Genomic DNA, 18,255 nt, shown 5'->3' on the forward strand with positions numbered 1-18,255 from the left:
TCAAGTTTAATGTTTACTTGTCAAAAGCTACGAGCCTGGGAAAACTTTGGGGATATTTGAAAAAGGACGAAAAAAGCCCTAAGAAGTCAAGCGATCTCAATGAAAATCAGGCCGGCAGGTTCATCACGTCAGAGAACCCGATTGCAGAGGTTTCGAGCTCTTATCTACAAAAATGTGGAATTTTGTAATTTCTGCCAGAAGAAAGATCACGGATGCGTTAATTTGTTTTTGTTGTTTTTTCAGGGTTGTCATGTCGAACCAAATGTCTTAGAACTGCAGGAGAGGGCTAATTTGAACAAAAATAAAAAGTTTTAGTGCCTTTTTTAAGTAACCAAAAAGATTAGAGGTCAACTAGCCTCCCTTCTACGCCTCTTTTTTTCTCCGAAGACAATCGATCAAAACTTTGAAGTAGCTATTTGATTCATCATAGTTAAGAAGTTCAATAAAGCCACTGGGGATGACATGACCCCCCACAGACAAAAACGAAAGGGCTCTAAGTTATACAATTTGTCCATTTTTTGAGAAATATATGATTTTTTTTTGGGGGGGGGGGATTTCTGTGGAGGGGAGGGGGATCGGTTCCAGGGGTTCGAACTACCTAAGAGGAGCAAAGTTTCTTTTAAAGGAAAGTTTCAAACAGAGGAGGAGGAGATTTCCTGCCATAATTTTAAACACGGTCAGAAGCTATATTTAAACTAAAACAAGATTTTTCAGCTGAGAGTAAGGAGCAACATTAAAACTTAAAACGAAGAGTTATTCCGTCTCCCATCCTCAATCCTTGCTCTTTACGCTAAAGTTTGGCTTTTTGTCACATTTCCTTTAGAAAGACTGCTCAAATACGAGGGCTGTTGAGTTTGAATGAGAAGCATTTTTAAAGAGTTTTAAACTTTCAGAGTAAATAGCGTTGTCTATTAGAGACAGGGCGCTAATTAAGCGGAATGGGTAGGATGGTCAATTGTCCCCTTGGTGAACTTTAGCGTAAAGAGCAAGGTGCTGAGGAAGAGGCAACTCCCCTCATATACGTAATAATTTCTGTTCGTTTTAAGTTTTAATGTTGCTCCTTACTTTCAGTTGAAAAAACATTTTTTTTAACTTAATTTCTGATCTTTTTTTTAGGTAATCCAGGAAATCTGGCTACACCTCCACGGATAAATCCCTCCTCTCCACGGATTTATCCTCTAGACAATTCATATGGTGGAAATTACCCTTAACATCTCCACGCATAAAATTGAATCGGCAATGAGAAAGCAAGACATAAGAAGAATTTTGGATAGGAATTCTGTCAAATTCCCCTAGTATAAAATTTTCCCTGAAAAGTTCACCCCTAGAAACCACCCTCTCCATGGAAAATTATCCCCGTGGAAAATCCCATCAGCAGAAAATTGCCTCCCCCCCCCAAAAAAAAATGTATGCATACATCCCAATAACAAAATGTATACGTAAACAAAAACAATGGGCAAATTTTGTAACAAAAATACCTCTCCCCATGGGCCCGCATGGGCCGTGGGGGTCAAGATATCTGCAAAGGCAAAGTTATTCGGCCTTTCAACAATGCCGAACGAAATGGCTATCTCAAAATTGTGACTGGATCATTTTGATATAAACAGGGGCGTGGGAAGGGGCCTAGTTGCCCTCCCATTTTTTGTTTACTTAAAAAGTAACCAAGTTTTAGTGCCATTGTTTGGCACTAAAACTTTTAATTTCCGTTCAAATGAGGTCCGTGAAAACCTCACGATTTTCTAGGACCATTGGGTCGATACGATCACCCCTGGGAAATAAAAACAAATTAACACGCATGTATGATCTCTCTTCTGGCAAAAAAACAAAATTCCACATATTTTCAGATAGGAGCTTGAAAACCTCTATAGTCGGGTTCTCTGCTACGCTGAATCTGATGGTATGATTTTCATTAACATTGTATGACTTTTAGGGGATTTTGCCCCCTTTTTAAAAAATTAGGCAAATTTTCTCAGCCTCGTAACCTTTGATGGATAAGACTGGGGAAGACTGATGGGTAAGATGGGTAAACTTAAATATTTGAAATCAGCATAAAAATTTGATTCTTTTGATACATCTACTTGTATCAAAAACCCGTTTTTTAGAGTTTCGGTTACTATTGAGCCGGGTCACTCCTTTCTTACAGTTCGTTACCGCCAACTGTTTGATAGAGTATTTGATGTTACGCATAAAATGGATGAGCTATCTCCAAAAACGCGGAGAACTTGTTGTTGATTTTCGTCTGAATATATTTGTATGTTTTAAGGGCTGGCTATTGCTCATAGGTATTTTCACATTTGAATCGCGATATTGAATATTTGCTTGCATAATGTGTAGTTTTTTTTTTGTTTTTTTTTACTTGAGTGAAGTTTTTATGTAAACTTTACGAATTTGGCAATGTTCTTTTTTTCTTTGTAATGTCACATTTCTGTTTGGATCCTCTTGCTTTTTTTCTTGTCCCTTTTCTTTGCTTACTTCTCTATTAGACTTTTTGCTGTGTATTGGGTATAGAAATAAAATGATAATCATAAAAATGTTATAGTTTTTCCAAAAATGAAATAATGCACATATGCAAGAACATTAGTTACAAAATAGCTTTTCAAATTCAGAGAAGATAAATAGAAGCATAATATTTCCAAATTATCTCGTAACAGCACTATCGCTTATGTTTGCTTATGAAATATATTTCGGAGAAATTACTAGGAAGCTCTATTTGCAAAACCTATTTAATTTCTATGAAATTTAACGACATTTTGTCTGTGATTTAGGTGGGATCTAAAGTAACAATTGCATAGATGTCAGTAGTTACTTTGGATGTTGAATATATTGAACCGCCAAAAATGGAGGGTAATGGTCAATTGTGCTAAGACCCTTTCTACAATGAGGTAGAAGACCTGGCATTGGCATGATATTAAAAAAAAAACAGTAAACGAATAATTTTGATATGACAATTTTTTTTGCGGTCACAGGCAAAGTGAAATCTTAAATGAATTCTACTGTTGTCAGGCATTTCTGTTTTATTCAAAAAAAAAAAGAACACAAAAAAGAGATATCAGCTAACAAGTCACACGGATATTACAGGCCATGTTGCATATATTACTGAATTGCTTTGTTCTTCCCATGTTTTTATCTCTGATACGGTATGGCAACTGGTATTCCAACTTTGGTCTGGAGCTTATCAGATATTATATTTGGAATTCAACCGATCTTTTTAATCAGCAGAAATATTTTAATTCAGTATTTCTAATCCTTAAATTTTTTCCCACCATTTATCAATAGAAGTATAAGAAACTAGAAAAATGGTTTTTTGTCATTCATTGTAGCGAATTGATAATTTGTCATTTTTTAAATAGTTTTTTTGTCATTAATCAGAATCACTTATATGTAAAAACAGATACATTTATTTCAAAATTAAGAAGAAATCATTTAAACAGGCTCGTTTGGGATTTTAAATTCACTGGGACTAAGAAACCCCGTCAGCGCCCCTTTGTGATAGCCACTGTAGATGGTGACATATAATGTATATATTGCATTAATCTACTGAGTTGTGCTCTTTTATTGCAGTTGTGCTCTTTTTTTTATTGTGCTCTTAATAGTTGTGCTCTTTTAATGCAGAGACAAATTAGACTTTTAACTTTTAGCCAGCAGCCCCTTCAAGGGGAGGAACAACTGCATATAAGCCTACCCAAGAAGAAAATAACATGTAGAAGTATGGAGGAAAATCTGAAAATAAATTAAAACTGGGAATTTCCATAATATTACCCACTCCCTTTGAAAAAAAGCTTTCACTGCCCCTTCCCCCTTAAGAGAATCGAAATTGATTATCTTCTACTGATTTCAATATGGATGTGTTTACCACCGAAAAATAATTATCAAATTTAGAAATTGAAGATTTCTATAGAATAAAAGAGATGATATCACAATTAGCACGATAGAAATAAAAATATATTTGGGTTGACTTCCCAATGGTCGTCATACACCAAAAAATGAGTGTTAGTAACTACCAAATGAGGCCTTTTTTGCTCAAAGAAAAAAGACAGGAAGAAATCCCAGAATTATTCAAAGCATTTATTCATTAAAAAAAAACTCTAGGAATAGTAAGATCTTTATCTAATATCTACTGTATAATCCATCATCTGTTTTGACGCTTTTTTAGCCCTCCTCCCCTTCCCCCCACATCCAAATAAAAGGCTCTAAGCCCGCCAGAAACAAACACTAAGCACAAGCTTTGTAAGAATTAAATTTAACTAATTTGTAACATTAAAAGAACTAAGGAATAACTTTTAGCAATTAATTTCACAACGAAAAAATTAAAGTTTTGTTAGTCAAATTGAATAAATTCAAAAAATAATGACAATAAACAATATTAAGTCGTTAATAATAGTAAAAAGTAAACGACAAACTCTTTTAACAGTAAATGAAAAAGGTGTATCAATTTTCGTTACAAAATAACATTTCCACTCTAGCGTACTAGAGTAAAAACTGAGATTTTAATATTATTCAGTAACAATATCATCGCTTCTGACTTCTTAAAGTAATAAACACTGTAAAACCTGACTGTTTTAATTGATTAAGTGGAAACCTATAGAACCAAATACGTCTTTAAAAATTAGGAAAGATCATGAGTTTAATTTTTAATGAAAATGACCTCCATATAAAGCCAGGGGTGTCGTTCGGATGGGGGGGGGGCAGGGGGGCAATAGCCCCCCAATAATGCGGAGAAAAAAATTATTATTTATCCCATGGCCTTTGACTATTCGGATATGGACCCCCCCCCCCAATAAAATGTTGGAGATTTGCCCCTGTATAAAGCTGTGCAATTTTTGGTAGTAGCAGGTACTCAATTAAAAAAAAACTTGGTAGAAAAATCAGCAAAGAATAAGCAAAAATATATTACATCAAGGAGGTTAATAGGATGTAGCATTTCTTTGAAGGTGCATTTGCCATTAGGAATTTATATTCCCTAATGTTTGAATTTTTACAGTAAAAAGCTATTGTCAAATTTAGCAAAATAATTTTGCTTATTTATTTTCACGGTTCAATGTGGCAACACTGGTAAAAATGTCATTTTGGACTAAAAACTTCATAATCACTAAACAACTCTTGGAACTTTGAAAATCGTGGTTGCCACGTATGAATAGATCTAGAATGAGTTCAAGGGGTAAATTCGGTTTGTATTTTTATGTCCTTTGTAATTTTAGAACCATGCCTTCATCAGGATAAAATAAAACTCCATTCCGAAAACTTTCCAATTAAGGAATGGAATTTTAGCAACAGATAATTGATGTTTTATTTTATTTCTCTGACATTATCTTATTGCCATTGTTAACGTTTGTTGTCAACGAGAAGGTGATACCTGTTTACAAAAGACTTTACATAGTAGTTTTGGAAATCATGTTCTATTTTATATTTTTCTGTTTGTTTTTTTCAAGTTGCCTCAAGGGATAATGATAATAAAATATCATAAGATTGTATTAACTTTATGGACTCTTTATGGATTTTATTAGTTTTATTTCTAAGACATACGTCCAGGGCACACTCCTTTCTCCAAAGAGAAAGATTATGCCGTTTTCTTCGGATGAAAACTCGTCAGTAAATCCTCTTTATTTAATTTACAGATTCGGAATTTTCATTTCCAACGCATTATTAATGACACGTTTACAACGTTTTCTATAAACCTTGAAATCCTCTCTAATACCTTTTTTAAGTCATTGCGCACTATGTAAAACAAATTAATATTAGATAGCGCTCCCATTCGTCGGAATTAAGTACATCTTCGTCTAACAAACAAACAGACAATTATTAACTTCAAAGCGAAAATCCAAAAAGAAATGAATCTATTAAAGAAGGTAAATATAGATGGACAAAGATAAAAAATCTAAGAAGTACTTCAAGTAATGAAATCATAGTCAAAACAGCCAAGGACTGGATATTCAGTGAAATTTGCAATGAATGAATAATTAATGAATATATGTCAAACAAATAAACATAGCTTCGACATCGCTTCAGCATCTTTATTGGGTACGGAATAATTTCTGTTCGTTTTAAGTTTTAATGTCGCTCCTTACTTTCAGTTTAAAAAACTTGTTTTTTTTATTTAATTTCTGATCGTTTTTTAGTTAATGCAGCTTTTATTTGCATAAAAATTTTACTTTTCTTTTGCTAAATGGATGTCTTTACAAATTAACTTACGTAACTAACTTCTGTATTCGTATATTTTTCTTCTGGCAAAAAATACAAAGTTGCAGATTTTTGCAGATATGAGCTTGAAACCTATGTAATAGGGTTTTCTGATACGCTGAATCTGACGGTGTGATTTTCATTAAAATTCTTTCACTTGTAGGGGATGTTTCCCCCTCTTTAAAAAATCGAGTAAATTTTCTCAGGCTCGTAGCCTTTGATGAGTAATACTAAACTTAATAAAATTTATATATTTAGGATCAGCATTATAAACACATTCTTTTGATACATTTATTGACATCAAAATTTCGTTTTTAAAAGTTTCGATTACTATTGAGCCGTATCGCTTGTTTTTTTATTGTTTTTTTTTATTACGTATATGTTATTACTTATATGAAGGGGTTCTCCCTTAGTCAATACCACGCTCTTTACGTTAAAAGCTAAAAAAAATTTTGATTCACAAACCCCTGAATCACAAAGGCCGTTTAATTAGAATAGAGAGCTCTTTTGAAAGCACTAAAAAAAACTGTAGCGTAAAGAGCGAGGTATTGACTTGGGGGAGAACCCCTCACATACGTTATAATTTCTGTTCGTTTTAAGTTCTAATATTCCTTCTTACATTTCAGCTGAAAAAACTTGTTTTTTTTTATTTAACTTCTGATCGTTTCTTAAATAATTCTTTGAATTCCGGCGCCCCCTTCATAGAATTGTTCATTACCCCAAAGAAACATCCTCCACGGAAATATTCTCCATTGTAATCCCCTCCTCTAGCCCCCCCCCCTACAGAAAAAATCCTTCCTGAAAATGGTTGAATACTTCCCAATAACCAATAAATAATGCAGGCAAGTCCGGCGCCCCCTTCATGGCAATGTCCCTTCCCCCATGATAACTACCTTCCTGGAAAGATCCTTCAATATTGCAACCGACCCTCTCCTTGCCACAACAACCAGAAAAAATATACTCTGAAAAAGTAGGTATACATACCAAAAACATAAACTATATGTAAAAATTGAGTAAAGTTCATAACTTTCAGCCCTCCCCCTTGGGACTTTGGGGGATCAATTCATCCTAAAAGACATTTTTATCATATTTTCGACCATGCTGAACAAAATGGTTATCTCAAAATTTTGATCGGGTGACTTTGGGAAAAAAATGAGCGTGGGAGGGGGCCTAGTTGCCCACCATTTTTTTTGGTCACTTAAAAATGGCACTAGAACTTTTAGTTTCAGTTCCAATGAGCCCTCCCACGATTTTTTAGGACCACTGGGTTGATACGATCACCCCTGGGAAAAAAAAAAAAAAACAAACAAACAACCAAATAAACACGCATCCGTGATCTTTCTTCTGGCCAAAAATGGAAAATTTCACATTTTTGTGGATAGGAGCTTGAAACCTCTACAGGAGGGTTCTCTGATACGCTGAATATGATGGTGTGATTTTCATTAAGATTCTATATTTTTTAGGGGGTCTCTCCCCCTTTTTTCGAAATTCAGCCAAATTTTCTCAGGCGCGTAACTTTTGATGGGTAGCACTAAACTTGATGAAAGTTATATATTTGAAATCAGCATTGAAATCTGATTCTTTTGATATATCTATTGGTATCAAAAACCCGTTTTCTAGAGTTTCGGTTACCATTGAGCCGGGTCGCTCCTTACTTACAGTTCGTTACTGTTTGATTAAGAGCATTTGGAGCTATATTGGAGTTTTGATTTAAATATCGGAAGTACAAAATTCAAAACAATTAAATGATTCCTGGAGCTGATCCCTCCCCCCTATTAACTCTTATGATTCAAGTACAACCGATTTGGCCGGCTAAAGTACCGGGGGGTCTGCTAAAGTACAAATATTAGTATAAAAAGTACTAAGTCTTATTTTGTTTTTCGATGATTTCTTTTCATGTTTTTCAATGAAAAAAATATTCTTGTTTTCAATGATTTCTTGTTTTTCGGTTAATCCATTTCTGTCCAATTCGAAGTTGCTGAGGGTGTGTTCATTTCCATTTTTGAAAGTTTTAAAACAAGAAAATTTTATATTGAACTAATAGGTCTTAGGAAGTAAAAGACGCTTACCTATCTGGGGAAAGAAATTGACCTGAGCAAACGTGGTGAAACAGGAAGTATAGTACATTTTCATAATCTTGCCATTAAGTAGGCTCACCTGTTTACTAGATGATAAGGTTTCAAAAACGGTATATTTTTATAAATACTAATGTAGAACATATTAAGAAGTGTAATGGACCCCTGTTTTTCTCGTTTTTTTTTATATTGAAAATGAGGATGGATGAATTAAAAAAAAATTATCTGCTCAGAGTAAAGAACAAAGTTGAAACTTAAAACTAGCAACAGTGTACTTAATAATTTTTTCTCCAAATTATTAGGGAGGAACGCCCCCCTCCCACTCAACGACGCCACTGCAAATAAATGAAGTGTAATGAATATTGAACAAATAAATGAATATATATCAAACGACTCGGAAAAAAGCTTTATATGCGTGTTAAAAAGATTAAAAATTGAAAAACCTGCCATAATATTAGTAAAACTTGGTACTAGTTAAGAAAGCGGTAAACACGCCATATATTATACAGGGAAGATGCTTAAGAATCTTGTCAAACGGTTTTTTTTCAATAGACAATTAGATTGGAAACCGTGGTTTGTCATTGCGTTTATAATACTTAAACTTTTGTTTTTTGGGGTTTAGGGGGGGGAGAAGATACCTAGGTTGGGTTATGCTATGCTTTACCCCCCCCCCTCCCTAATGTACAAATATATAGCCCAAATTTGATTCTAAACTAAAGTATTTTCATCTTATTTTATTTTATTTTATTAGCATTAGCGAAACTTCACTTATCGCGTGTTTACCGCTTTCTTAACCAGTACCTAAAACTCGACTAAAGAAAATATTTTGAAAATGATATATAGAATCTGCGAAATTTTTGGCCATGTTCAAAATTAAAAATTAAATACTTTGACCATATAACCTATGGCTGATCTCCCCCAAAAGTTGATCTTGTGATTAAGGAAAACAAGCCTAAAGAAATTCCAAGGGTGTGATTGAGAACAAAATTAAATAAAGTCTGATTAGCAAAGTTGACGAACTCTCTCAACCCGCGTGCAAGCCGTAGGTAGACAAATATTTTCTAACCTTGGTTTCATGTCCCTACGAATGACACCTTGCTGTATGACTATCCGCCTTAGGCACTAGAATGATGGGCTATCATCAAAAACTGAAAATAATTATTTTCATACAACTCTGAAAAAGTTATGCCAGCTTTCCCTCTCACAGAGAATATCTAGCTCTCAAGTCTTTCACCACCTTCACCAAGTTGATTCAAAAATCCTCAGTTGATTTTTGAATCAACTTTGTCAAAGTGATGAAACACTTGAGAGCCTAATTAGAGTAAAACCAAGCTAGATAATCTTTGTGATAGTGAAAGCTGGCATAAATTTTTCAGGGTTGTATAAAAATGATTATTTTCACTTCTTTATGATAGTCTAACATCCTAGGGCATAACTAAGCCAGATAATTCAGATAGTCTATCTATATCTAAACCATATTTACGCCACTTTCCCCTACCTATTTAAGAAGCAAGTACATTACATAGCATATGCTACTAGTAGATATGGTCTCATAGACCCTAGTGCTGCCATCAACAGATGGATTGAAGTATATAGTAATGGAATAAACAGATACCCGTGGTTTCCCAAGTCAAAACAGTGAATGTATTTTTTTTTTACTAAGTTCCTTTACAGTGTTATGGATCTAGCTTCATATATCATTTCCCTTTATTATATTGCTATTATGCCTGAATTGTGTTATGAATTTCGTTGTTTCTGTTTTATCTGTAGTTTTTCCGGCTTTTTCTGTTATACTCCGTATTTACAATGATCTTCGAATAAAATAAATTGAACTAAATTCGATAGCTCTATTAACAATTTTAGTGAAATATCATGTTCAATCTATTCCACCATCTCATTGCAACATAGTTTAATAAATATAATAAATTACAATACTATAAATAAATATAAGTTAGCGTTCATTACATCAAATATAACTCAAGATTGAGAAAGGACATGATACATATTGAAGGTCACAGTTCCCACCATTCTCGCCAACGGCTTGTGCTTCCTCATATTCATCAGTAGATATTTTGCTTCGGATGTCTCCCGATCTTACCCTTGAAAATATACAAGAAGATAAAACAAGAATTCAAAGTTGTTTGCACTCTAATTTTTTTTTTTTACAAATACATACATTTATCAAAGTGTGCCATGAAGCGATGTGAGCAAGGGTTGAGTTTGGTCGGTTTAGTATTCTTCCCCACAACATAGTTCTTCTTTTAGAAATGCTTAGTTTCGTCTATAAAATGACCTTATGTAGATATGATGCACAATCCCCTCTCCTCCTCGTAAGAAACAGTGAATTACAAGCCCCTCCCTCCCAAATATTGAAATTGTATCTATTATTATCAAGACTCAGTTTCTTAGTGTTTCGGTTCCTGTTGAGCTGCATCACTCCTTACTTACAGTCCGTTACCAGGAACTGTTTGAAAACAGTTTCAAATATATTTTGCTGTGAGCAAAGCACAAAGGACTCTGACTCTTAGGTGACATAGAAGATGCTAGCCTTACTCCGGATATCGGTAGTTTCTTTTTGTTTTAAGTTTGACTTGAATATTCATTGAACTCTGCTTGTTTGGGGTTTCCTCTATTCATTGTTGGTAATTTCTGTTGGTCTTAACTTTGAATTATTATATGATTTAGTCTCTTCTCGTCTTTGCTTTAATTTAACTCTTTACTTTTATTTTAAAAACTTATTTTTTTTAGTAAAAGTTGTTTTTAAGTAATATTTGTTCGTTTTTAGCAGACATTTTTTTTTTTTTTTTGGTTAATAAAAGAAATTTTTGTAGACCGTTGTTCGATTTTTCTACATTAGAATTAAGAATTTTGCTTACAATTTATATGTTGGGCAAAAACTGTTTTGTAATAGAATTTTAGATGGATGGGGCTGGAAAATATAATTAAGATGAATTGAAAATCTGCATCGTTTTTGGCCATATACAGGACTGAAGCCATCGTGACTCTCATTCTGCTACGACCTTGAATATAGACGAACATTGGTTGGCTATTTTTTTAAATGATCTTATTGCATCATATTTTGTTTTAAGTGCTTCTTTGTTTAAATAAATGTGTCTTGAGATGATTTATTAAAAACAGTTCGTTTTAATTGTTTAAAGAATAATACAAAAAACGTGGCGTTAAAAATTAATAAAACCAGAATTGTCGCCTGTTTGAGGCTCCCACGGTTCAAAAATTTTAAATGAGGTGATTTCATAGCCTAAAATATTCCTATTTTCTTGGCTTTCCCTAGATAGATATCCCTAGATATTGCAGATACGGTATTTTCATAGCCAGGATGAGTATATTGTCTTTTGATTTAGTTTTTTCTTTTCCTCCAAGCCACAATTGAACGTCCACTTGCTTTCCCCATTCCCATGACATTCCCTAAAAGTTTCAGTTTTATATGTTTCGTCACAATAATAAATGTACGATGGCCGGAGACGTGGACTACCAACCATAGCGGGTAAACTGAGCGGTAACACTGGGCTTCGCTTGCCTAGGCTGAATGCACAGACTGCCGAACGTACGGAGTGAACGCTCTGTACAGGAGAAGGAACGTAACATCAGTCTATTTAAAAGGGCCCTGAGCGAGTAAAACGAGCCAACAAAAGCTGACGAAGCCAGATTCTTAGCAGTAATAAATTCAAATTGCTGAAAAGTTAATAATATAACATGATAGTTTTTTACTAAAATAAATTAGATTAGTTTTTGTTAAAATAAATTAAGTTAAAGTTCAAACTTAGGATCATTTAGGAACAAAATCAATATATTGTTTTACTATAAAAGACAGTGAGAAAATTCAGCATAAGTATTTTTCTGTAATTTCCGCTAACTAGCAAGGGAGTGAATATTCCCTGTCTTCAAACTTAAAATGAGGGATTTTTGAATAGATGTCTTGTCACATTACTTGCCCTAGCCTTTGTGAATTTCACGTCTGCTAACAAGATGGTTAGTTTTGCTTCTTACCTAAATAAAACTGATAAAACTTCACCACCAAGTCCATGTCTATGATTTCCTTCTTCCGCTACTTCACATATAGTTCGAAGTATGCAAGCTTTACCGTCAAACCCAAAGCTAAATAGAAAAAAAAACAATCAGAATAACTCTTGCTAATGATAAAACATTGTTTATTTGACAGACTACCTTAGATAATATGTTCAATGAAAAAACTGCAACAAAAAAACTTCTCACCGATTCAGCTCCTGTGAAGACTTAATTTTGCGGGAAATTAATGCCATCTAATGCAATGGTGTTTGACCTTTAATAAGCAAAACTCTTTGCCTTGCCGAAGTCTTTTTGGCAGGCGAAACTTATATTTTCAAGAGCATCCTCACCCTCCTTTGAAAGAGGGATATTTGGGGTATTCAAGCTACAGTCAAACGGTGAATGATGAGGTAAAATGTATTTTCATACCCTAATTAATTGCTTATTATAACAGTTACTGATAAAATTTCTAACTTTATTAACTTTTAAATTTCTAATATTTGGGGTATTCAAGCTACAGTCAAACGGTGACCGATGAGGTAAAATATATTTTCATACCCTAAATAATTGCTTATTATAACAGTTACTGATAAAATTTCTAACGTTTTAGATAATCCTATTACCTTAAATTACCTTAAATCGCATCTTCTAGCGACTAAGGTTGGAGAACCTGTAGATGTCGCCAGGTAACGTTGACTTGATAATCTTCATGTCACAGTTGGATTATCACTATTTATATATATACAGGACAACAGTTCATAACACAATTCATAACAACAGGACAATTAAGCCAATTTTAATATTTACAGGACAGTTTGGTTTTATTGTTGGGTTCACTATATGTATCGGCGGCTGGGAATATTTGGGGGTTAAAGGGGCGGTTAGCATCTAATAGATCCTACTCCATGATGCTGGTTTGTCCCACTGCTTCTTCAATGACTTGCCACACCAATCACGGTCAACACCAAGCTTGAAGCTATCAACTGATCTGGCCGACACGGTAGGTTCGCTAAGTGAATTCCACAATGGAACAACGCGATTGGTGAAGAAGTTGAACTTCTCGCGCTTTCTGCTAAATTAATGACGCAGTTTTATGGGATTTCCTCGTGTTCTGGTGTATATTCATTGTGATCAAAATTGGGCTTGATGGTGTCACTGGTCATCATCTTGAATGCAAGGATGACATCTCCTCTCTCTCTCTATGGTATGTTAGGGTAGGTAGCTCAAGATTTTCTAGTTGTTGCTTGTAGGAGATTTGTTTTTTCGCAAAAGGGAGCTTGGTTGCTCTACGCTGGACCTTCTCAAGAATGTCCATGTCACACTTAAAGTGAGGGTCGGAGACCGACATGCCAAACTCAAGATGGGGACGAAAAATGCTGTGCAAAGCTTCTTGATAACTCTTGGTTGGCGACTTGTTACTGAACACTTGATTAAACCAAGGACCTTGTTTGCCTTAGCTGCTTGGTTCTGACTGTGACTATGAAACTTAAGCTTATCGTTAATTAATACCCCAAGATCACGCTCTTCCTCGGCAATCTGAATGGGCATATTGTGACCTGCAGAGTCAATCATGTGATAACTATGGCAGGGATTGTTTGGACCAAGATGAAGGACTTTGCATTTGTGGGAGTTGAACTCAAGCATCCAGGCTGTTGCCCACAGACAGAGGTTGTTGAGATCTTCTTGCAGAGAAGAGCAATTTTCTATAGAGGCTGCTGGACCAAATAGTTTGGAATCATCTGCATAAAGTACCAAGCTGTAAAGGTTAGACAATGTTGGGCCTAGTTTGGTCCCTTGGGGGACACCACTCTTAACGTGAACTGGTGTGGAATAGATAAGGTCACCTATTTCATCATATACAGCAACAATTTGGGTTCTGTTGGATATGAAGCTTTGAATCCACTGGGCAACATCATTATCTATCTGATATACCAACAGCTTGATAATCAGGTAGTGGCGAGACAATTTATCAAAGGCCTTAGCTGGATCCAGTAGTAACATGTGGACTGGGAAACCCTGCTCAAGCAGATCAGTTACAGATTGGTCAGCTAGTATAAGATTTGTTTCGATAGACATGCCTTTCCTGAAGCCATGCTGACCACCAAAAAGAAAGCTATTCTTGGTCATATGCACTATAATTACATCATTGACTATCCCTTCAATAAGTTAGGTCACCACTGAGGTCAGGCTAATAGGTCGATAGTTTTCAGGCCGGGTTCTAGATCCTTTCTTGAATATTGGATTAATTATGGCTGTCCGCCAATCTGCAGGTAGGATACTAGTCTGAAGAGACAGCTTGAATAGCAAACAGAGTGGCTCTGATACTTTATCCGCAAGTTCTTTAAAGAGCCTCGGATGTGTACCATCTGGGCCTTTAGCTTTGATGGGATCTAGTTTACTCAGCCTTTTCTTAAACTCGTCCATTGTGACGTAAATTTTTGGCATTGGGTGCTCGACCACCCTGGGGGCAGGGCACGGTTGCTTCTCAGTGGTGTCCACGGAGAAATTGGATGCAAATGTGTTGTTCAGCAAACTTGCAATGTCCTCCGAATCACCCAGCTTTTTTCCTTCAGGGTTGAGCAGGAATCGCATAGTTCATCTACTCTTATCTTTAGCAGATACGTATCTCCAGAACCTCTTTGGGTTCTCTTTGATGTTTAATGCCAAGGTATCTTCAGAGTCAGCTATGAAGTGTCTAGTCTGTTGCCTCAGTTTATTCCTTGCTCCTGCAAAACGATCCCAGTGGTGCGTTCATTTGCATTTCCTATATTTTGAAAAAGCCTTCTTCTTACGGTTCATAGCCCTTTTAATAGGCCGGTTCAGATGTGGCAGTGTTTTTGGTGCCTTCACGAAGGAAAAGTGGTGCTCCCAGTGGTGCGTTCATTTGCATTTCCTATATTTTGAAAAAACCTTCTTCTTACGGTTCATAGCCCTTTTAATAGGCCGGTTCAGATGTGGCAGTGTTTTTGGTGCCTTCACGAAGGAAAATGAAGTACATGTCCTCTCAGCTTGTAGCAGAGTATTCTTAAAATTTTGCCAGGCTAGCTCAATGTCTTCCTTAACAATCACTTGGTCCCATTCTACTGTCTGTATTATATTTTTATTTTGCTGTAGTTAGTGTAAGTTCGTTTGGTGCAATTGTTTTTCTGGTGACTAAGCAGTAAGTCATGGCAGATTCAAACGTGGTCGCTGGCACCAATAGGGGGGAGGAGCTCAGTGTTCACTAACAATCCTGGGTTGTTAGTGATTGTCAAATCTAGAAGGGATGGCGTTTGGTTATTTTTATACCGGGTCCGTTGGTCTATTACCTGATATAAGCTATTGCTACCCAAATATTCAACAAATGGGTTACTGACAATAGAGCTTTGTTGATAACCCAATCCCTCAACCCATTTGATATCTGGTAGATTCAGGTCTCCAAGAAGAATAAAGTCCTGATTATCATTATTGGATGCTTGTTCAGCCAACTGAATTAGAGCTTGGTAAGATGCATGGGCATCTGGACAACTGGGGCTTCTATATATATAACCTATCAGTAATGGTTTTCCCTCATTAACAATACTGACAAAAACACTCTAAGCCCAATGGAAATAATGATAATTCAAAGATAAATCTCTAACCTGTATTCCCTTCTTTGTGTAGATTTTAGTGCCTCTCCTGGGGTTAATAGACAAATTTGAGAAAAGGCAATATCCGGGTATCCTGATATGGTTTTCTGCCAGTGGGTTGCTTGAGTTCTTGGTGGTCAGTTCACAAATACACAGTATATTATAATCTTCAGTGCCAATTTCAGTTCTAGAAGCTTGTTTGTTAATCTATTAATGTTTGTAGAAAGCAGTTTCAACACTTTCTTTTCCCTGACTGGGCTGTTACTGTGTATTGCTTTTAGTAAACTTTTATAACTTGAATTTGTTTAGCTTGAGCTCAAGCAACAATAAAAAGTATCAGTAATATCATCATCAATACTAATACTACTAGAAAACAAACTATTTACAGTTTGGCTTATTTCAGTGGATAATGGAGTCAATGCTCCATTACTCGCCCGTTTTTTGAAGCCTGATTCAGTTTTTGCTTTTCTCTTACTGCTTTTGTGCGATCAGAGTGAAACTGCACGTTCCCCTTCAGCTCTCTTGATTTATTTACAATCTCCTTTTTAGACTTGTAACTGTCTGTGAGGAATAGAAAAGGCCTAGGGTAGTCATTTGGTTTTGGAGAATTGTTTCCAAGTCGCTGTGGTTTCAGGACCTGGACAAATGGCAGGTTGTATGATTGGGCAAGATGGTCCTGAATAAACATTTGGATGTCAGCAGTCTCTTCACACGATTCTGGTATTCCATATGCCACAATGTTAAGCAGACGTTTCTGTCTTTCTCTGTCCTCACAAATGATATTTCTCATGTCACTTCCAAACTTCTTTGTACTGTCACTATGAGACTGGCTCAGCTTTCTTTTAACTATGTTTTCTATTTTAGTTTCCACCTCGGTTAGGGATCATTTATTTGCGACATCACTTTCTAAGTTCGAGATCCTACTATTCATGTTTACTATGTCCTTAGATAATCCTTTGAAAGAGGAATATTTGGGGTATTCAAGCTACAGTCAAACAGTGACCGATGACGTAAAAGATGTTTTCATACCCTAATTAATTGCTAATTTCAACAGTGACTGATACAATATTTAACGTTTTAGATAATCGTATGTCCTTAGATAATCCTTTGAAAGAGGAACATTTGGGGTATTCAAGCTACAGTCAAACGGTGACTGATGAGGTAAAAGATATTTTCATATCCTAATTAATTACTTATTATAACAGTTACTGATAAAATTTCTAGCGTTTTAGATAATCCTATGATGTTGTTTTTCATTTATTTTTACATGCTAGTTTAAAGTGATTTTTACTATGTATAAGCAAACTTTTTTTTGCCCATTCCTTGTGTACATTTTAAATTGTTGTAATGAGCTCATACTAGATTAGTGCTATTTTATCAAATAATTTTTAGCCTATCGTCTAATATTTAAAAAGTAACTTTTATGGATTCCAAATAACTAACAATTATTAAGCTTAGAGTTTTACTATTATATATTCATCCTATTTTATTTTATTTCATTAGCATTAACCAAACTTGACTGCTTTCGTGTATAGCGCTGGTTTAGTTATAATGCATAAGTACCATTTGTATTACCTTAGAGAGATGGGAAACATCCCCAAAAATGTGCGATTTGATAAAATTGTAGCACCAAATTCAGGGTATCTGAGAACTTAAAAAAAGGACAATATTAGATAGGTACATAAGCGTCAGGTTTGTGCATTTTATGGTAAAAGCATGAAATTTGGCAGACATGTGCAGAAAAATATGGATAATCTGACCGAGGGTAGAAACACATTGTATGACGCGATTATCGCGCCGTTTTGTGTTTTTCGCCTAGGAAAAAATAGCTGACTTTCAGAGTCGGAAATTTTTCCGATCAGATGGTTGTTTCTGACTAATTTGTCTCTCCTGATCCCAAAAATGTGCTTACTTTTTTCGTCCGACACCTGGCTATTGAGATATCATCATTTTCACCACTACGCTCCATGTACTTCTGAGTAATTTCCGCTTTCTGACTTTGTATTTTTCATCGTAATTAATTAAAAAAAACTTTTCCACAAAATATGTTTTTCGAAAAAAAGTAAAGAACTCCATTAAACAAAAAATGAGCAAAAATAAAATCAAATAATCTACCAAGCTAGAAACTACCACAAATCAACATCGATAAATAAATGAAACCCAAAACGAACAGAACCCCTTTGCGCCCAACTTATGTTAATTTCTGCTGGTTTTGAGTTTGACTCTGTTTTTTATTGTAATTTCTGTTCGTTTTGTGTTTCATTTATTTATCGATGCTGATTTGTGGTAGTTTCTAGCTTGGTAGATTATTTTGTTTTAATTTTGCTCATTTTTTTTTTAATGGGGTTCTTTACTTTCCTTTGCAAAAC

At 35.1% G+C, this 18,255-nt stretch overlaps 1 pseudogene; it reads right to left on the reverse strand.

The window, feature by feature from the left end:
* Positions 1-15,853: 15,853 nt before the first annotated feature.
* Positions 15,854-16,574, reverse strand: LOC148948459 (uncharacterized; annotated as a pseudogene).
* Between the last annotated feature and the right edge of the window lie 1,681 nt (positions 16,575-18,255).

The sequence above is a fragment of the Artemia sp. Qi Xiang Cuo genome, chromosome 9 (assembly GCF_049724085.1).
Source record: "Artemia sp. Qi Xiang Cuo chromosome 9, ASM4972408v1, whole genome shotgun sequence".
NCBI lineage: Eukaryota > Metazoa > Arthropoda > Branchiopoda > Anostraca > Artemiidae > Artemia > Artemia sp. Qi Xiang Cuo.